The sequence below is a fragment of the Panthera uncia genome, assembly GCF_023721935.1.
Source record: "Panthera uncia isolate 11264 chromosome D3 unlocalized genomic scaffold, Puncia_PCG_1.0 HiC_scaffold_8, whole genome shotgun sequence".
In the NCBI taxonomy this organism is placed as follows: Eukaryota; Metazoa; Chordata; class Mammalia; order Carnivora; family Felidae; genus Panthera; species Panthera uncia.
The window spans coordinates 23,260,381-23,276,039 of NW_026057586.1; the positions used below are offsets into that span (position 1 = coordinate 23,260,381).

The 15,659-nt window shown below is 45.0% G+C and overlaps 1 pseudogene; it reads right to left on the bottom strand.

The window, feature by feature from the left end:
• The window catches only part of LOC125914303 (cyclin-A2-like), a 37,668-nt pseudogene extending 24,379 nt beyond the window's left edge, over nucleotides 1-13,289 (bottom strand).
• Between the last annotated feature and the right edge of the window lie 2,370 nt (nucleotides 13,290-15,659).

A 15,659-nucleotide genomic window follows, 5' to 3' on the forward strand; every position in this document is an offset into this window, starting at 1 on the left:
ACTTCCCTTTGAGAATGGGTACAACCTAATAAACAAATTAGGACTGACAGGAACTGAAGTAAAAAAGCTCGCATTTCAAAGATGAGCTGAGGAATTTACAGCTGCCAGGTTAAAGCTTCCTAACTCACCTCCTTTATTGTATCCTAAATGCCATTTCCCAAAGTCCCAAACTGAAAACTTTGACAGCCTCTCCATTGTCTTTAAGATGAGCCTATCCTCCTTCACTGGACATCAAAGCCTTTATAAAATAGCCCCAACCTCACTTCCTATCTAATGTCGCTGAACTGCTCCCCTTTGTGAGTCTTTACGGAATAATTGGTGGGAAAATACACTGGCTGTGTGAGGGATGGCAAGTTAACTTTCATGAACAGCTTCATTATCTGTAAAGCGGACTGAGCATCGGGAACGTAATGGAATTATAGTTGACCCTTGAACAACATGGGTTTAAACTACACGGGTTTGCTCATATGTGGATTTTTTTTTTTATATATATATACAGTAAAGTGTACGTGTATTTTCTTAATACATTTTCTTAATAACATTTTCTTTTCTCTAGCTTACTTTATTGTAAGAATACAGTACCTAAGACACATATCATACAAAATATGTGTTAATTGACTGTTTATGTTATCAGTAAGCCTTCCAGTCAACAGTAGGCTCTTAGTAAAGTTCTGAGGAAGCCAAAAGTTATACACAGATTTTTTTCTTGCCCAGGGGCACCGGTGCCCTTAATCCCTGCCTTGTTCAAGGGTCAACTGTATTGTGAACATTAAGTAAGGTACTTGGCACAGGGCCTGGTTTATGAAATGCAAGCTCCCGTCACTTCCTACCCTGCTCACGAGTGACACTTGTCTTCTCATTGTGTCTAAACACACCCAGTAAGTTCCTACTTCCCTTTATCCAATCCCTATACCCCCTCCCCATTATCGCCCATGCTTCTGCTGGAATCTACACCATCTCCATTTCCCAGCTCTCCACTTAACCAATTCTACTCTCTCTTTGAGGTCTAGGCCCATCTGCCCCCTTCTACGAAGGCAGACTCAAGTTTCTCAACAAGAGCATGCCTTAAGGCAGTCTTGGATAAAGTCTCCAACTCTAACATTCCATGATGAAGCTGTGCAGGTAGGACAAAGTGAAACTTTAGACTCACCAAAGAATATAAGATGACCTCTCCAATTGGTAGGCAATTGGGCAGAAAGTGAAAATACTATTTTAAAAAATACTAAGCTATTTAAAAATCTGCATTCCTGTAAAGGGTTATTATTTTAAAGTCTCGTGTTAATAGGAGCTGTTTCATGCCAGAGAATAGGCTCCACCATATATGGAGCCAAAGTAAGCTTGTAGAGAAGTCCCCCACAGTTTCAGAATGATCAGAGTCATAAAGCTCAATGCTATCTACCTAGGAAGTGGATGATGTGAGAGCTAGACCATGGACTATGTCTGTGGTCTTATAGAGAATTCTGGAATCCCTCTCTGCACTACATTTAACTTCCATAAACCCACCCATTTTTCAAGTGCCTTGTTACATATAGGACCTTCAGTTAGCTGTTGGCAAACGTGGGCACTTCTATATGTATAAGATGTACTTCTTTCCCTCAAAGAAGTTGCAGTCTAGAAAGAGAAATAGAATATAAATAGAATATAGGGAGAAGTCACCGGATGTGTCAAAATGGCATAGTATTTGAAGGAAATCAAAGGATGTGCAGATCCCTTTCAACTAATGTGATCAAAGAGTTGTGCCCAGTGATCTAACTTACCAAAACTGCATCTACCCTGCTCTAGAGAAAAGAATGAAGCTCTAAAATCCTACAAGCTCTTTAAAAAAAAATCCAGAAGCCTATTTTTTATACCTCTTTCATGCTCACCCATTGGAAATCTTGAAATCTCCTCCCCAGCAATAATTCTTCTGTGATTTCTCATTAGAAACTTGCTTAAGATAGAATATTAAATCACAGCAATAAAACTGGAAAATGTGACATCAGATTGAGATGTAAAAGCTAATAATTCATCTTATAATGACTATTATATACAAGAGAAGATAAAACCTTTTCCCCAAATGGACTATGGAAATTCCTATTCATACTGAAAATTACTTTTGATCCTCTCTCTCTGCACTCAGAAACCGAGATAGTAATAATTTTCCTTAAAACCTCTGATTTGATAATTCTTCTTTTATAAACCTGAAGTCCATCTTCCAGAATCCATTGTGACTTGTCAGAGCTCTAAATGAGCCACAATTACACACCAACTTTTTTCCTTCGCAGTCACTACCCCTGGGCTAAAGTCACCTCCATAGATCAGAATTGTCTATCGCAGTTAACAGAAACTTTAGATTTATTCTTCAGCTAGTTATGAAATCATTCATACAACTGGTCAACAGCAAAACACCTGGGGTGCTGGGCCCACTTGACAGCTTCACTCATTTTGGAAAAGAATACTAAAAAATGTCTAACAGTAGGAATAATAATAGGTTATATTTATTGAGCATGCACTGGGTCTCAGGCATGTTGTAAGCCCTTTTCACAAAGTATGCACACAGCTAGGTAACAAGAGGAACTCCAGTCCCCATCACTGGTTGGGTCTCCCTAAGCTGCTCTGTATTGTCTCAGGAAGTAGAGAAGTTCCAGAAATATGGGAGCTAAAAAACCTAATGGTGCCTAGAATTACTTTAGAATGAAACTCCTATTTGCCAACTCTTTCTCCTGTTTTCTGTTGCTCAAACTTCCACGTGTGAGCACAAGGATTCCTTTGCTGGCTTCTTTGCACCCATTTTGCTTCTCAGTCTTTCTCGTGCTCAGATGGTCTCTCTTCCTTCCTGACAACAAGGTTCTCTAGGCACTGGGCTTCAATGCCCCATAATTCAGACACTTACTAAATGCCCCTTCCTGTGGGAGCTACACAAAAGGGATCCAATCCCTGCTCTTAAAGAGCTTATAGTCTAGAGGCATAATAAGTAGAACATAGGGTAGTGATATTGTACATCACCATTATATTAGCCAGGATTCTTTCCACTGCAAATGATAGAGCCCCAATCAACATGGCCTTAACCTGGACTTCTCACATACAGAAGAGTGAGTGAAGAAATGTGTTATTTTAAGCTGCTAGATTTGTAGTAATGGTAATGTATTATGGCAGCAATAGAAAACTAAAATATATACCAAGCCAGCTCTGGAGAGGAGGGAAAAAAGTTATTCCACAAATCTCCAGAAGTTCTCTAAGAAATTGCAAGAAACCAAAAAACACCTAGACCTATGGCAACAATAGTAACTCCAGCTGCTACCATTGGTGGGGGCTCCCTGACCTGATCTACACTGGCTCAAGGAGAGAAGTTCAAGAAAAGCAGGAGCTAACAGTCTGGGTGGTGCCTAAAAATTTTAGCCAGGTGTCCACTGCTGTTAGTTAAATCAGGAGTTGGCAAATAACAGGCCGAATTTGGTCTGCTCCCTGTTTTTCACATCCAAAGATCTGATTTTACCTTTTTTAACAGCTTTTTTTTAAAGCAAAAGATGAATAATATTTTATGACACATGAAAATTACATGAAATTCACATTTGAAGTGCCCAGAAGTAAAGTTTTATGGGAACACAGCCATGATCATTCATTTACATGTTATCAATGGCTGCATTTATGTGACAACGGCAGAGCTGGGCAGTCCCAATAGACATCATATGGCCTGCAAAACCTAAAAGATTTACTATCTGGCTCCTTAAGGAAAAAGTTTGTCAAACCCTACATCAGAAAATGCGAATGTAAATACCCATGAGAACTTTAACACACCTGAGCATGCATTTGTCTTGATTACTGGCATGGAACACGTAAAGAGTTCAGGAATGTCTGAGTCCCAAGAAGGCTCAGGGCAGGGGCACCTGGGTAGCTCAGGGCTCAGTCAGTCGAGCAGCCAACTCTTGACTTCAGCTCAAGGCACGATCCCGGGGTCGTGGGATCGAGCCCTGTGTTGGGCTCTGTGCTGAGCATGGAATCTGCTTAAGATTCTCCTCTCTCTCTCTCTCTCTCTCTCTCTCTCTCTCTCTCAAATAAAATTTAAAAAATTAAAAAAAAAAGAAGAAGAAGAAGGCTTGGGGCAGTCTAGGTGAGAGTTCTGAGGAATACAAGGACAGACAGCCAAAGTCTAGCTCTTCTTACTACATGTTTGTGTCCAGGGTAGACCAAGAGATACCCATGAGGAACTGTTCCCTTACCCCCTACCATGAATCCCCAGAGTGACGCACCAAACCTAGGCAGGATATAACCTTCCCTTTTGGGGAGACAGGTGGGTACCTCTGATTTTTTGCTACATTACACCCTGTGCTGAACTAAGTGGAGAGTGATGGCTTAGCAGGGTTCAAGTGAGTCCAAGTATAGCCCATAAGTAGAGGGCTATACTTGGACACAACTGAAAGTAACCAGTATGAAAGGCAGAAACACAGGGCTCAAGACCAAATGCTAAGATGACAGACAGACACCCCCTTCTCTGTCACCAGCTGGAAGTAAGAGCAGGATTAGTAAGAGGAAGCTCTGAGTTCCATTCTGACATGAGTTCCATTCTTCCCAGGCTGGTGGCTTTTCTTCCTGGAATTGTGGTCTAGCTGGCCAGATCAGCTCCTGAATGTTCAAGGCATTAACCCTATAATTAAGAATTCTTCTCTATTGAAAAACAGGTTTATCTTTATCAGTGTGAGGCAGGGGCCTCTGGCATCTGTCAAATGGTGGAATTAGGACTGATAGGAAGCAGGCTGCAATAAGGTGACTTACCAAGTGGAGCCTTAAATGTCACAACTAGATATTCCCTGAGTTTCCACAGAATCAGATTGGCTAAACCTGGCTTCCCTTTTTACTCTTCCTCTTCAAATTTCTTAGGTTTTCTTTTGAGCTTCCCAAAGTAGGAACCAAAGCTAGAATAAGACTAGACCCTTGTCAGTAATTAAAAGAAAGGATTTGTTTCTTAAAAGGAAGTTTGGGGGCCCCTGGGTGGTCCAGTCCGTTAAGCATCTGACTCTTGACATCGGCTCAAGTCGTGATCTCGTGAACTCCATGCTGACAGCACGGAGCCTGCTTGGGATTCTGTGTCTCCCTCTCTCTGTCCACCCCACACTTGTGCTCGTTCTCTCTCTCTCTCTCTCTCTCTCTCTCTCTCTCTCAAAAATGAATAAATAAACATTTTTTTAAAGGAAGTTTCTTAAGAGATTAGCGTATCTGTCAAATTCACCACATTCCCCAAGCAGAATTGTAGCTCAGTTCTGATACTTGGGTGAGTGAGAGCAGATGGCATGAGTCTAGAAAGAGTATTAGATGAGAATGTTTGCCCTCCTGCAGAGAACACGGGAAAAGGTGAATGGTGACAAATATTTTTAAAATCGATGATATGAAATAAAGACCAGAATTGCAGAAACCGAGCACGTGAGAGACGGAAAGACATATAGTTTAACGGGGGAGCACATTTCCAGTGCTCTGGAGAATCCAGGTCACTGGATTCCTAGCCTGTGTGCTTTGCACACTGCCACAAGCCCCACAGTGGTCACTCCTATTGAGCACCTGAGCCTGTCCTGAGGTCTTGTCCACGGAGAACGTAGCGCAGCTATTTTCTTGGCTGAATTCCATCGGCCCCTGCCATCCCTGTCAGGCTGACCCAGCAACTTGGCTTTCCAGGACCAGCCTGGGTAGATATTTCCCTCAGATATTCTTTCCACCACAAACAAAACCAATGCTGAACATTCACAGAACAAATTTTTCAAATTAACCTGTAAAATCCCCTCCTGGCACTGCAGGGAGGTCAGGCAAGATGCTGATGATTCCGTAACTCAGCATCAGGCATCCACGTTTCACCACACACTGATATCAGATGGTCTCTCCCTTGCTCAGGTTTTTCAGAGTAAGAAAGGTTACATTTTTCATCCACAGAAAGCCAATGTCACAGCTAGTGATAAGAAAGAATTTATTATGGGAATCACAGAAGAAGCGAGGCAAAAAAGCACTAGATTTGAGGAGGCAGAACGGTGCCGTAGAAAGCTTGGAAGACTTCAAAGCAGAGACCTCAGTTAAAATCCTGGCTCCTCTAACTAGCAGTGTGCTTGATCCTTCGAAGCCTCTGTCCTTATCTGCAAGGCAGGTTAATGCCTGTACCCCAGGCTGGGAAAATCAGATGAGGCAATGTGTATGGAGCATGCCGAATGCTTCTTAGTGAAGGACTGTAAGTTATGCGTAAATATGAGTAGGTGGGCATAACTAGGGAACACTTAGAGACGCAGTGGGTATTAAAGGAATCTAGTGCTGCCTGCCCCCTGCTCCCACCTCAACATCAACTATGTCAGGAGTTGATAACTTTTGCCATGGCTCCTTCCTCTTGACTCTTCTGACATAAGAGTGAGGCGATTACAAAGGGGACATCAGCAAAGTAAACACTGTACCAGTGAGGAATCAGCCAGGTTAACAGACCTCCTGCTGGTACGGTAGAGTAGAAATCATTCACACCACCCACTGGACGAGGTGAGTCATAGAATCCACTCAGCCATGTAGCCGAGAGCTGCACTCCTGGGGGGAATTAAAAAATTTCTGACCCAAGACCCAAGTCGCGGGGGAAAAAATGGCACTTTGGCATCTGAACACTTCAACGGAAGGATGGCTGAGCAGGTGGACAGAGCCCTTGGGCATTCAGACATCAGGGACAGCATGAAGTGGGGGGAAAGCAAGAGGAAACCAAACAAGAAGAAGCGAAAGAGGGCTTGGAAAAGCCAGTGAAAGAACCCAAAGGAAACCACAGCCTGATCTGTGATTCTGCTAAGAGCCCTGGTGATCACCCTGTGTAGCTCAGCGTTGGTATGAGTGATGATTTACGTTGGCCTTGAACTCCAAACTACCATGCAGAGGCTGTGGTGAGGTCACTACTAGGCTGGAACAATCATGCAATTTGAAACAGGAAGACCAAGTGCTGACAACTCTTGGCACTTCTGGATGGTTCTGCGACCCTGAGTAAATCATGCTCCTTCCTTTGCACCTCAATGCCTTCATTTGTAAAATGAGGTTAGACCAGCTGAACTCAAAGCTTTGTTTAGGCTCCAATTCTAAGAGTCCCCAGAGAGGACATATGACTAGAGAGGAAAACTTCCCTCCCACACAGAATCTGCCATGCTCCTTGTTTGTTATTTCTGTGGGAGAGGGGACAATGGTTTTCTCTAAAATTCTCACTGAGTGAAGAGAATGATGACATATCTAAGAGTCTTGATGGCCAATGAACACAGGTTATGAATTCAGTCCACAGAGACTCTGTACTGTAAGTGCCTCTTCAGACCCTCCATAGAAGGATAGGTTTGGGTCACAGCTCTGGGGTGTACACGAAGGGGCGGGGAGTCAGGAGTGAGGGAGATGGCCAACCCCACACGGACTGCCTCGCAGCTTAGTGCATCTGTGTTCTTGCGCATCTCCACATGTGCCTGCTCCGTGCTTGCCAATTTCCATGCCTTTCAGTACAAGTTCTTGGTTCCCGGACTGTTACACGTCCCAGCTGGTATTCTGCTCTCCCACAAGCTGCCTGAGAACACACAGCCCCGATGTCTGTCCACCCACCTCTCCCAAAGCTTCATTCTTTCCTCAGCAGCCCCACACCACCCAGCCCAGGGAGGCTGTGTGCCCACTGCCGCTGAGGGCCAAAGAGCATGGAGCCAATTCCAGTTTCCTTTCCCTCCTGTTCTTTACACACACGCACGCACACACACATACACACACACGCACCCCAGGAGAGGGGTTCACAGAGCTTCTGCTTCTGTTTTCCCTCCTCCTTTGACACACTTCTTTTCATCTGGATTCTTCTTCCAAATGAATTGTTCGGTTCTGACGCGAGAGTGAGGGACTGGATGTCTCCCTTCTATGTAAATGGTAAGTCAACGCATTAACTCAGTACAAATTTGGCATATGCCTACCACGTGTCACACATTGGGCTGGTTGGCATGAATGCCGATAACAAATCAGACACAGTCTGGAGAGTGTTAAAGACCAAACCACTGATGAGTGAGGCATTCAGAAACTATTCCTTCAATGCGGTTAACCAACACATGCAAGTTAATGATCAAGAGAGGCTTATCAATAACTCAGCTCTACTGCTGTGTGAATTAGAAACAGTCTCCACGGCATGTCCACCAAGGCTCCCTCTTCTGCCCCCTATTCTAATCATGTAGTCGGGGGGGGGGGGGTGGTGTAACATGCGTGTCAGTCTGTGGTATTGTGGCAAGAGCGCGAGGTAGGGGTTAGGCGCCCTGGCACCGAGCTCCACCTCTGCAACATAACTAGCTGTGGGAGCTGGGCAGTTTCCCTCTCCTTGTCCCTATGTGACCTAGGGGAATTGGAGTCCATTGTTTCCAGCAACCTTTCCAGCTCTGAACAGCTTTTATCCCACTATCTGCTGCATACAATTCATTACAGAAAGAAAGAAAGGCTTATTTTGAGACCACCAAGCCAGGGAAATGACATGGGAAATGACTGTCATAGGGGAAGAGAGCCCAAAAGAAGTCTGTGGTATTCAAAGGGACCAAGGTGACTGAGGCTCCCTAAGGAGAGGGATCAGGATGCAGATAAGGAGCAATTAAACCAGCAGAGAAACCCTGCCTGGGCAGCTTAGGTTTACATTAGGAATGACATCATCTTTCCATGAAAAGCTTAATGAGAATATGGCTTTTTAAAGATAGCAGCCCTGATCATTAAAGAAGCGTGTGTGCGTACTTCTCTCTGACTATTTCCAAGGGCAGTCTTCGACCCCATATCCAAGACGAGACCATCCCTTTAGGGACCGCGTACAGTATTTGCTTTTTAATTGTCCTCCGGCCTGAGCCACCTTTATTTCTTCTCCCTCTCCCTTCCTTCCTCTTCCATCCCTGTTCTTCCTCTCTTCCTTTCTCTCTCTCTCAAAAACACACAGTTAAAAAAAAAAAAACTGCATAAAATCGTGTAAGGCGAAAATTCCCTCTTTCTGCCTTCCCCCTGACTCTTACTTCTGTAGTCCCCTTTCCAGAATCAGTCACCGTTACCACTTTCTTAAAGAAACTTCAAAAGGTGTTCTCTGCACAGACCTGTATATATGCATTTATAGCCCCCCTTTTATAAGAAGGTCTTGGCTCTTTGTTTTTCTATGTTCCGTTCAGTCTCAGCATAAGTGTACCTTGTTTAATACAGTGTATGTGCACCCAGAAGGTTGTATAAATCAAATTTTATTGTGATAGGCGTAAAAAGAAAAGTTATGTTATTTAAAAAGAAAAAAAATGTTCTATGCCTTAGCAGGCAATTTAAAACAAACAAAAATATCTTTGTGTCAATAGACCGTTCTTTCGTCCCCTCCCCACCATGTAGTGAGTTGTGCGTGTACTTTGGTATTGGGGTTTCCTGAGGCTGAGCGTTCCTGTGTTTGAATTGTTCTCATGATAAAAAGAAAATACATTATGACTTGTTGGACGACGTGCGTTTTATAGTTTTCCGTAATGAGCCAAGAGAGCCCATCAGTATTCAAACCCCAGCAGGATGGCACTGCCCCAGAAAAGCGCATTGCAAGTGACCTAAATGAGAGTATCAAGTCAGACTGTGTTGTGTAACTGCCAGCCAGAGTCACTGGTGAGGGAGTGGCTCCCGCTCAGCACTGCCTTAGGCAGTGTGAGATGTGCCAAAAGGTAAACTGCTTACACTTTAGGTAAAAGCAGATCTGGAATCAGTTTGGAGGAAATGACAATACAATAGGAATTATATGTTAAAATTATGCATAACTGTGCCAGGAGCAGGCGTGGCTGGAATTCTGAGAAGGCAGGGAGGTCCTCCCTGTGACCAGGGAGTGGGAAAGGCTTGCCAGGAGCACTAAGTTGAGTGGGGCAGAGAGTTTAAGGGGCAGCAGTTAGAACCAGGGGAGAGGACAGGGCTGCTCTAACAAAGCACCACGACCTGGGTGGCTTGAAACAACAGAAATGAAGTTGTCCCCAGCGTGTGCTTCCTCTGAACCCTATAGGGGAGAATCCTTCCTTGCCTCCTCCTAGTGTCCAGGGGTTGCTGGCAATCTTGCTGTCCCTGAGCTGTGGCTGCGTCACTCCAATCTCTGCTCTGTTGTCATACTGGTGTGGGAAGCAAAGACAGGAGGAAATGGCAGATAGAACTCAATTTCCTTAGAACCTGCAGCCCATTATTGACAGATACTTGAGGCTCCAGGAACTCCCTAAGGTCTTAATGCTAATGCTTTGCTGGAGGGAAAACAACCCTAGCTTGACAATAGCTAGGCCTCCAGTACCCTGGGAATCTTCTTTAGCATATGGAAATCTCACTGTAAACTTCCCCTGGACTTTACCTCCCCCAACTCCACAGTATATAACCAGTGTCTCCTCATGTTCCCACAGGTCCTGTCCCGGTGCTTTAATAAAATCACCCTTTTGCACCAAAGACGTCTTCCAGAATTCTTTCTTGGCATCGGCTACGGACCCCACGAACCCCACTATCACCCCCAAAAACCTCATCAATAGGGCCACCTTCTTTCTCTCTGTGTATCTGTGTCTTCACTGGCATTGTCCGCTCTTATAGGGACACCAGTCATATTGGATTAAGGGCCCACCCTACTCCAGCATGACCTCACCTTAACTTAACTAATTACATGTGCAGTGACCCTATTTCCGAATAAGGTTACATCCTGAGGGACCGGGGAGATAGGGCTTCAACAGATCTCTTGGGGAGGGGAGCACAATTCAACTCAAGTGGCAAGGATTCTCCACTTGGCTCCATTCCCAGTCTGCCTCACCTTCTGCCCCCCCTGGACAAAGTCAGTGTGCACAGAGTTCATTCCCCTCTTCTCCAAGGACCCAACCTCTCCCTCAGTACCCCGTTCGCACAGCCTCCCTGTGGAGGTTCCTATCACCCAGAACTCCTGCTCCTACAAAACAGCAGCTGAGGGATGCTCTCATCTGAGCATCCTTTCCCATAGCCCAGGGCCCTTTGTTCCTTGTCCTGCTCTGTTCCCCACCTCCTGACTCACATTCCTCTTCCCTACCTTGGACCCCACTAATTCACCTGTGTTCTCTCATTGGCACCACCACGGTCCCTGTCCCCTGATGGCCCTTGCAGCCAACCAGCAAGAGGCCTGCCTCTTCCAGCAAGGATCCATACTGCAGGAAAAAACTAGAAAAACAAACAAGCAAACAAAACAAAAACACATGCCTTTGCCTGTTTCTCTAAAAACCATCCATTTGTCATTTGAGTCTTAGCCGTGTCTCAGCACATGTATTCTCATCCCCATTTGATTCCTTTTCCTGTTTCCCATATCAGCTTCCCAAACTCCCCCACCCCTGTCCCCATTACCTTCCCTCCCTCCGGATTGACATTGTTCTCTATTACACAGAGTATAGGAACCATCAAACATAAACTTGTTTAACTTCCTCCTTCTCTGGCTCAAAGTGCTGACCCAGCTTCCCTCTTCTATTCATGTCTGCTCTGTAGTCTCAGGGCATTTTTTCTAAGGAGAAGGTAATTCATGTTTATTGAGTCCCTCCAGAGTGCCAGGCATTATGCTAGGTGTTCTCGCCTCTTATCTCACTGTGACACTTATGTTGTTCTAATTTTGCTTGTTTACATTTCTATCTGACCCTCCAGCTACAAGCTTCTTGTGAAATCTCTGGGGACATCTTTACTCATCGGGCATTATTCCATGTAATCCTCTAGAACTTTATGAACCAAGTACAGATTATCTCCAAATTACAGATGAGGAAACCAAATCTCATTGTGTTAAGCCACTTGACCAACCTTGGTACCACCTGGACGTAGCAGAGCCCGGATGCAGTCACAGGTCCACCGACCACACGGCCCACCACACGACACGGAACAAATGAGTGGCACGTTGCTAACTCTGGGCCAAACAGAACAGCAAATGAGGGCCTGCTCCCACTCGCCTGATTGGCTGCCTCCCTCCTTTATAAACAGGAACCATTCTCAGAGTCTGAAGTAAGGATTATTCTAAGAACTATTTAAGCTCAGTAGGGTACCCTTTCGTTCATTTGCTCAACAAATATTTGTGTCTTATATGTGTTAAACCCTGTGCTGGAAAGGGTAGACACAATCATGAGCAAAACAGAACAGGGACTTCAGGCTAAGGACCTGTCCGGGAACAGCTTAAAACACAGACCGAAGGCGGTCGTCCCCAGCCCCATACGCAGCCTGTCCACAGCCCTTCCCTGTAGTTCAGGACATCTGAGCCCGGTGACAGGGATACATTGCCTCCCCTAGGGGTGCCTGGGGAAAATGAGAAAAGGGTTTCCCTTTTTCCAGTTTCCCTTCCCTCCCTTGGAGAGAAAATGGTGAGCAAGTCTGTTTTCCATCACCGAATTTATGGATTATGGCCAGAGTTCAAAATCACTCCCAAGGTCCCTAAATGAGGAGGCAGAATCCCATGCCTACCCTGACCGCACTTACTCACCTGTGCACCTGCCCATGTGAAAAGTGTGCTTACTTCCTGATAGGCTTCCCCAGGTACAGGCTTCTCCGCTTTAACTATTGGCCTTTGGATTGGATAGTTCTTTGCTCTGTGGGGCTGTCCCGCACACTGTAAGATATGAGCAGTATCCATGGCCTGTACCCACTACATCCTGGTAGCAGCATCACCACCATCCCACTTAGGACAATTAAAAATGTCTCAGACACTGCGACCTGTTGCCTGAGTGAGGGCAGAATCAGCCCCCTGTTAAAAACCACTGTTTTTGAACAGTGCATTGAAAATTGCTCCCATGACCTTTAAGGTACCAGCCAGAGACCCACATCACCTGAGTGCCACAGAGGAGCCTCTCTGAGAGGAGACCCAGTGCAGCCAGGACTCTCCCTCTCAAGAAGGCTGCGGAGGTAAGCACTGTGTGCATCACACACTCAGCTCAGATTAAACACATCCAGGCTCACCCAGGGACTCGGGAAATGCTCAGTCACCAAACTGTGCCCAGAGTCACAGGACATTTGTGGTAGTGCCCACAACTGGAGAAGTGACAGGTTAATCCTCCCCAAAGACTCTGATCTGCATAGGTCATATCATTTCTTCTGTAGTCACTTCCTACCAGATACCTTGCTGTCATCACTTCCTGAAATGCTTTTGTTAGAGTATTGTCTCTCTTTTTCACATGCCCTCTCCTTTAAAATGTGATCCTCCCCACGAGAGCACAGTAAATCACCGACATTTTATTTTGAATTAGCTAACAAATCCTTTCCCTCAAGGTCCTGTGGAAATCAGACACACATCAGCCACCTTTGACTGGAAGCTGGCTATGTCCCCAGATCTCAATAGGTGGCTTTGCAGCCATATCGTCCATATGCCAAGATGAAATTGACTGAATTTGGGCATGTCAATTTGAGGACAGTTTTTCCAGTCCTAACGGTGCAAACCCCAGGACATCAAACTGGTGTAAGGATGCTGTATGAGAACAGCCTCCCCTTAGGAGGGTCCTCTGTGAGCAAAAGGACTGCTGCACTGAGGAAGGGAAAAAAAAAAAAAAAAAAGCTAGTCCAGTGAAGCAGAGACAGAGGAAGAGAAGATGGAGACCCTTGCCAATTTGACCTTTTCTGCCTACTTGCCATGAAGGCTGGTGGGGGATTGTGACCTGTTACAATGGTTTCTTGAGGAGAAATCATTCAATAAGTATTTATGACAATCAACTTTGTGCCAGACCCAGTGGGATTCATTTGAACTGTTTTCCTTCCCAGACCTCATTCTACATCAGTACTAGCCCCCATAGCCCCTTAGTAAGGGATAGAGTATGTGCCATTGAGAATGTGTTGCCAAGAAATGGGGTCGTGTTTCCTGTCCAAGACCAGTTCAGTTCTAACCAGTTATAACATGGGAATTTGGAGCTGAGACAAATAGGATACAGGAAGATTAAGGAGATTCTGACCCCACTGGCTGCCTTCTAGAATCTCTGACCCTAAGGGGACAAGAGAGAAGATCCAAGAAACACCTGGGCCACCAAGCTTCTCATTAGCAGACCAGAGGTCCAGGCTAATGGCATACGCTTGTGCCAACCCAGCCCCGGACCCCAAACCACTGGGGAATCTGAAGTCCATCCCCCGTAGTTCCCCATGACACGGATATTCACCCATCTGAATTCACATTCCACTCTCTGGGGTAGATTCTTCCATTCCTGCATGGTTACAGATACCCAGAAAGTGGCTTGGCCATCGGTGTAGCTCCATCCCACTGTTCCTTAAAGTATGGTATTTCAACCACCTGCATCAAAATCACCATGGAGTGTTTAAGATGCATGTTCAAAAAAAAAAAAAAAAAAAAAGGTAGCCTCACTTTAGACTAAATAAATCAGAATCCCAAAGGAGTAAGAGTCAAGTATCTGATTTTTTAAAATTACACTTTTAGGTGATTCTTATACAAACTAATTTGGGAATCATTGGCAAGGTGAAAAGAACACAGACTTTGAAACTAGGCTGAGCTAGGTTCACACCCAACCCTGTTACTTCTAAATTGTGTGACATTAAGCAAGTTACTTAGCATCTTTTTCATTTCTAAAATGGGGAAAGTAAAGCCTATGTAATGGGTTTGGTATAAGAATCAATATGATAATATGTAAAAAAAAAAAAAAAAGGCTCAGTTCACTTTACGTGCTTCCATAGTGCTCCATATGTCAGTGGTTGTTACTGTCTTTGGTGCTTTGGTGGAATTTAGCCAAATGATCAAACCTACTGTTGGTCCTTGGAACCGCTGAATCTTTCTGGAACTATCCAGCCAACCCCCTGCTGCAGATTATAACAGTCAAAACTGGAAGGTCCGCATCACCCGGGATCATTGTTACCCTTCACTGGAAGCTCTGGACCCTAAGGACCAAACAGAGCTATTCAACCCATCAGAGCTCTGGGAAGGAAAGGCAGGCAGATTGCTGGGGAGAAAGTTCCTGTTAACCCATCCACTCCTTTTTAAATGCTCAAGTACCCAGATGCCAAAAGGACCTGATCTCAGCAGCACACACACACAGACCTGACCCTGCCTGCAGCACCACTGTACCAAGGCCAGCACCCACAGTGCAACTGACAGGCGCAGTGTGATAAGCAAGCTATTTTCTGAATCTGCACAAGGAATGTTTGATATTCCAGAGCTCATACAAATGGAAGAGGCTGCTAAACAGTGTCGGAAAGTTCTGCAGAAAAGCATTATGCATTTCTCAAGGAAATTATTTTTAAAAGCTTTTCCACTGACAGTTTCTTCAAAGGGAGACAATTGTTCCTTTCAAAAGTTCCTATGTTCTAACAGAGATAAGCAGCTTAGGCCTGCTTCTGGGGTGACTAAGTGCTCCTTTACATTCTTATTTCTGCCCCGGATTATTCCAAACCCTCAGCCTCTCGAAGAAATCAAGTCCCAAGCTTAGGCGTTAGCAGGAGGACTTCTGATCCCCTAGTTTTGAACCAGAAGAATGAGACTCCTTTATTAAAGGGACGTTTCTCCAGTTTAGGCATTCCTGGGACTAATCGTCCTTATTTCATAGCTGGATCTCCCATCAGGGTCCTAATTCATTCAGGACCCTGCTGTGGACTGAAAGTTTGTGACCCCTCCTCCCCATTCACACACTGAAGTTTAATCCCCAACGCGCTGGTATTTGGAGGTGGAGACTTGGGGAGGTGAGGAGGTCATGAAGGTGGAGCCCTTAGGAATGTGGTTAGTGCCTTTATAA